This window comes from Dipodomys spectabilis, unplaced genomic scaffold, assembly GCF_019054845.1.
Source record: "Dipodomys spectabilis isolate Male_0828 unplaced genomic scaffold, ASM1905484v1 ptg000466l, whole genome shotgun sequence".
In the NCBI taxonomy this organism is placed as follows: domain Eukaryota; kingdom Metazoa; phylum Chordata; class Mammalia; order Rodentia; family Heteromyidae; genus Dipodomys; species Dipodomys spectabilis.
Genome location: NW_024871143.1, coordinates 1 through 5,884, shown reverse-complemented (window position 1 = coordinate 5,884; position 5,884 = coordinate 1). Strand labels below are relative to the sequence as shown.

At 35.3% G+C, this 5,884-nt stretch overlaps 1 pseudogene; it reads right to left on the bottom strand.

Moving 5' to 3' along the window:
- Nucleotides 1-615: 615 nt before the first annotated feature.
- On the bottom strand, nucleotides 616-1,832 carry LOC122098233 (annotated as a pseudogene).
- Nucleotides 1,833-5,884: the final 4,052 nt, after the last annotated feature.

The following is a 5,884-nucleotide window of genomic DNA, read 5'->3' as shown; positions in this document are numbered from 1 at the left end:
ATCCAGACCTTGTGATTGAGATGAGGAAGAATAAAATGTCTAGATTTTTCCTTGTCTTTTCCTCTTCTGCTTTTTCTAGTGTGAATTTTCATCTTTCTCCAAATTCTCCTATTAATAAAGGAAGAATGACACATTGCAAATATCAAGCTAAAGTCTTCAAAGCAAGAATTTCATTCTTTCAAAAATAGGTGAAGTAAATCAGTGTGTCGAGGAAGAATAAAATCATGATTATTTTTCCCTGTCTAGCTTCCATCACAGTGTCTGAACATGACTATAAATATCTAATAAACCACTTGCCTTGGCTAATTTTTAAAAAAAGTTTTTTAAATAAATCGTAATTTTTAAAATTTTTTAAAAATAATTTTTAAAGAAATACTAATTTGTTGAGTGCTTATGGCAGGCATGAAATAAGACTGCATTAACATTGCTTGTTGAGAGGCTAAATTTTGTCAAAATCTAAGCATAATTTAAAATAGATTATTTTAAGATAACTAGTTATCTGTACATTTTTTACATGAAAGGACAATATTTATTTAAACAGAGCTCAATGTGGGACGATGGTATCCTCAGAGTGCATCCAGAGGGAAAAGGGAGGAGGGGCCAAATAAGACTCAATCAACGGCACTACCACACCTTTACTGTTTGATCAACACTGCCAGTCACCACATAGAAGGCCGTCTTGTGGAAATCCAAGAGGTAACAAAGTGTTGATGCGCAATGAGAGTTTTCATCCATCGCTTATTCTTGTAATCCCATACACGTAGGGTCTTGTCATCAGCACAACTCAAAATAAAATTTCCCCTAGAATGGAACAGAACTCCACGTACCCAGTTATCATGACCCAAAGAGTCATAAGGCACATGCCAGTACTGACATCCCACATCTTAATAGTTTTGTCTCTGGATCCAGATAGCAAGAATGGTCCAGGATTGCCACTTTTTTTAGTCTCAGATCCTGTTGCTTCAGAGATGGAAGAATATGAACTTTCTGGAGTCTAGGAAATTCATTTCACCACATGCTCATGTTCTCAGAGCTCTGCTTTGCACTCCTTTGTTGCTACAACCCACACACGACCAGTCTGGTCATTGAAACAGCTAGCTATCAGAGTGCCATCCTGATTTGGCCATAGCATACCCACCCATTCTCTGTGTCCTGTAAATGTCTTCACACAGTAGCCAGTTTGCACTTCCCACATTTTCATAGTTTTATCCCGTGAAGCAGACACTATATGATCTCCATTAGGCATGATGGCTACTGAAGAGACATTGTGTTCATGGCCATGCATGGTTCTGATGCATTCAAATCCCTGAAAATCCCATAGTTTAATGGTCATATCTGCAGAACAGGAAGCCAGAAGCTTGTCACTGTGGTCAAAGGAAATATCCTGTAAAGAATCTGTATGTCCCTTAAGAGTTCATTCAGAATCTCCAGTCTCACAATCCCACACCATAATTATACCATCCTCTGAAGCAGAGACCATGACACTGAACACAGCATGGAAAATGACTCCAGTGACCACTCAATGCATATTTCTCTGGTGGATGGGGAATCCATTCTTTTGGATCTCGTTTCTGACCAAGAGGACCACTTGACATAAATACTTCTGTTGCTTCATTTAGATTTGATTCTAATTCCATAACCTTTTTTTGTAATATAATAACAGATGTCCATTTTTTTCTCAAAAGGCCAACACTCTTTGTATCTAATTCTTCATTCATATCTAATTCAGCTTCCTTTTAAAAAACCGAATATGCCTCTTCATAGCCATTTGAAAGAAGATAATCTGCTATAGCTCGATTTAGTTCATCTCATTGTCCCTGGGACAGCACCATTTTGGCTTTAATGTGAAGCTTATTTGATATAGTGGTATGGCCCTCCTACAGGAAATCAAGAAGCTTTGTAATCCTTGAATATATAATCAAATATGCCACTAAGTGCTTCCACACAGAGGAAAGTATTCTTTTGCAAGTGAATCCAGTAATCAGGAAATAGTTAATAAGTAACGTTCATTCCACCTTAGTACTGCTTGACTTCTAGTTTTATAGGTACATTTTTAACATAACATACACACAGAGACATCCTTTTTCTTCTTTTCCTCTCCACACTTATTCTTCAATAAGCAGTTAAGGTCATTCAAATAGTTGTGTTTCTTTCAGAAATAGATAAGACACAAAAAAGTTAGAAAAAGAGAACCAGGATTGGGTGGCACCACCCAATCTTGCTATTTAAAAATAGCAGTCAAATAAATATTAACCATAATTCCAAAATAATAGCAGCCAAATGCTCTTGAAAAGAGAAGATTTGAAGCAGAATGTGTAACAATTGATAGTGCCAGGACAGCTTCAGGAGCTGCTCTCTGGGCTTTTGTGTTTTTAGTACATGACAACATTTAAATCAGGATTAATTGCTTTCAGGCACTAATTTTTGTTCTAGTTTTATTTCATTGAAGAAATATGTTGTTCAAATTTAATGAAAGAATAACAGGTTATAATAGAAAGAATGCTACACACATTGTAGGCAGCAAAATGCCTTCCCAACATATCTATCATCCCCAAATATCTAATCCTTCAAATGTAGATGTGCAGTATATATACGTGTGTGTGTGTGTGTGTGTGTGTGTGTGTGTGTGTGTGTTGTGTGTGTCTTTGTAAAAAATGACCTTTCATTATCCAAGGAACACAAATTTGAATAATTATCAGATAGGGAAGCATACTCAAATGGGTATTTAACAGTTCCAGCTCTAGTTGGAAAGGGACATGATTAGGTAAGAATAATCAGAAAGATGTAAAAAGGCTAAATTAGAAGATAAAGGAAAAGACAACAACCCAGATTCTGAAGTTTCTTGAAAGCAGAACAGGAAGTAAAAGTCTTTTCCACTAAAATCACCTGAAAATATTTCAGCTATGTCAGTGGCTCGATTTAAATCTAGTGAGACATCTTTTAGATTTCTGTCCTTTAGAACTCTAAAATGATAAATATGGATTATACAGGCCACGTAACTTGTAGAAATTTGTTACAGCAGATTTTGTATAGTAAACTAAGGGAATTACAGTCTTTTCCTGATACAACTGCAGGGACATTACATATCATGGTTTCTGAAAATAAGAAAAAGTTGCCACCGGCTTTGTACACATGTATGATATACATAAAACAGCACTGCTTATTACTTATCAATTAATTATACTTTTGGCATATAAGTATATAAACATATAAATATGAATTATGTGAGAAAAGTGTCATTTATCCAATTGATTCAATGACAACTAAAACCAGAAAACACGTCTTTACATTTATATAAACTAGTATATCTAGTAAGGATTTAAAAAAATTAGAATATTATTTTAACATTTACGTCAAAATATTTGTTTATTTGTGTGTTTATCTTTAATTTTTATCACTCATGGGGGCTTGAAATCTGGGCCTGGAGGCTCTCCCTCAGCTCTTCATCTCAAAGCTAGTGCTCTACCACTTGATCCACTGCCAGTTTTCTGGTGGCTCATTGGAGCTATGAGTCTCACGGACTTTCCTGCCTAGGCTGGCTTGAACCATGATTCTCAGCTCTCAGACTCCTTAGTAGCAAGGATTACAAGAAGGAACCACTGGCACCAGCTACATATTTTTTTTACACATTTATGAAGTATTGAGTTGTAATCCCATACTTTTATATGTTGTGTAATGATCAAGCTATCTCATATCCCTTAATTTCTGTATGCAACATTTCTTTTTAGTGAGACTCCTCAAAACCTTGTCTGTTGGTGGTGATGAAATACCTATTCTTAACTATAATCACTTTGCTTCTTGTAGTATTCAATTAATATATTTATTTTATTCATGGAAGTCTGCTAATTAAAATTAGATAAAACATGCATTATAAAGTCGAAGAAATTCATGGTTCCATTACTTGTTTTAGGAAAACAATTGTGCCTTTTGTTTTCAATTATATTTCTTTGGGAATGTGTGATATTCATTAATTTAAGAATTAAAATTGATAACAGTTACTTTATATCAACTTGATTCAAACGTATTTGAAAATTGCACACTTAACCCAAATATACATCCACTTTCTTCTACCACTTAATTAAAATAACAGTAAAGCAAAGCTTGTTGTTAGCTGTTCATGTGCAAAGTCCTAGAAACTCGGGCCTCTAAAGCTTGACTATTTTGGTTCAATTTCAGTCTAAACAGACAAAAATGTGAAAAGTTATCTCCAATTATCCAGCAAGAAGGAGAAGGTGATGTGGCTCAAGGAATAGAGTGTCATCAGCCATGAGCAAAAAATTCAAGGTAGACCACTAATCATTGAGTTTAAGCCCTACAAATGGCATATATACACAACACAACAATCAAAATGTACTATGAACATCAATAATGCAGACAAAATAGTAGAAAAGATCATGAGAAATGTTGTGTAAACATCTGGAAGACAGAAATCTTTTGACAGAACTTTGATTTATGAGAGGGAAAATCATAGTTTCATTTGTACAATCTCATTGTAGTCATTGTGTTGAAACCTGGCTACTGGGTAACTCGTGAAAGAGTAGATTAGATTACCTTTCCTAGCAGACATTGCCTGTGACTATGCAACATCCCACTCAGCAAAAATCTAAAATCTTGCTTGTTAATTTATAAATAACCTCATTTTAGAGGCTGTTTGGTTCACATAGACAGGTATCCTAATTTTGAAGCTTCAGACCAGAGCTTTTGTTAATAACCCCTTCTGCTTTAACCCCCCCCACCACCTTCCCTTGTGCAGGTATACCTTACTTAGCTGGTAGCAAGCCAAAACATTGAACTAGACCCCCCCACACCCTGCCTTAATCCCTACTTTCCTCCAGGTATAACTCATTTCATATGCTGTCTATGTCTTAGCTTTAGTTGTTTTCTTTCTAATCCCCACAAGTGTCAAGCCACTATAAATAACCTAGTTAGAAAAGGGAGTAAGGATTTACCATTGGATGAGGCTCTCATCTGTAGTTTTGCTCCCTAATAAATCTGTGCTATATTATCTCTTTATTCTCCAGGGCCTTTGAGTCTGATAAATGATGGATTTGGTTTGATGTAATCCCATTTACCCAGACTTAAATTGATTCGTTTTGGTTTGTGATCTGTGGAAGTTCTGATGTGTGCCAAGGAGACCTCGTCTTTTCCCTAACCCTTCCTGTAACATTCTCAATGTATCTGGTCTTACATTAAGGTCTTCGATCCATTTAGAATCGCTTCTAGTGCAAGGATACATATAGGATCTAACTTCCGTTTTCTGTGTACAGCCAATTCTACCAGGACAAATTTTGAAGAGGCTGTCTATCTTCCATCCTGTGTTTCTGGGTCCCTTATCAAAGATTTTGTGCCTATAGGAGTGGTTTCATTTCTGGATCCTCAATTCTGTTGTATTGATGCAATTCTGTGCTTCCATTGAAAAGAATGGCTTTACCCCATTCTTGAGGAAATAGAAAGACTGGGAAAAAATGATATTAAGTGAAATAAACCAGATACAATTAAATATATCTTGCATGGTTTTCCTCATTTCTAATAACTAGAATATCTCCATAAATGTACACTTTAATCCAATAATTGTAAAAGACAACTAATTACATTTGGACACGATGAACTAACAGTACTCTAAGTATTCACATGGCCAGAACAAGGGAAACTATTCTTTGGAGAGGATCACAATGGCTCAATATTTATGTGCATATGACCATATAAAATATTGCTTATTGCCATGAACTCTAAGAATCAATCATACATGAGAAATACATATCTCTGTATATAATTTTAGTAGATGTCATGAAAACAACTGACTTCCCTGTAATCTCAAAAGCAAAATTCTATGTTTAGAAGATAAAATTGAGGAAAGTTTTCACCTCATAAACTAGAATATGTT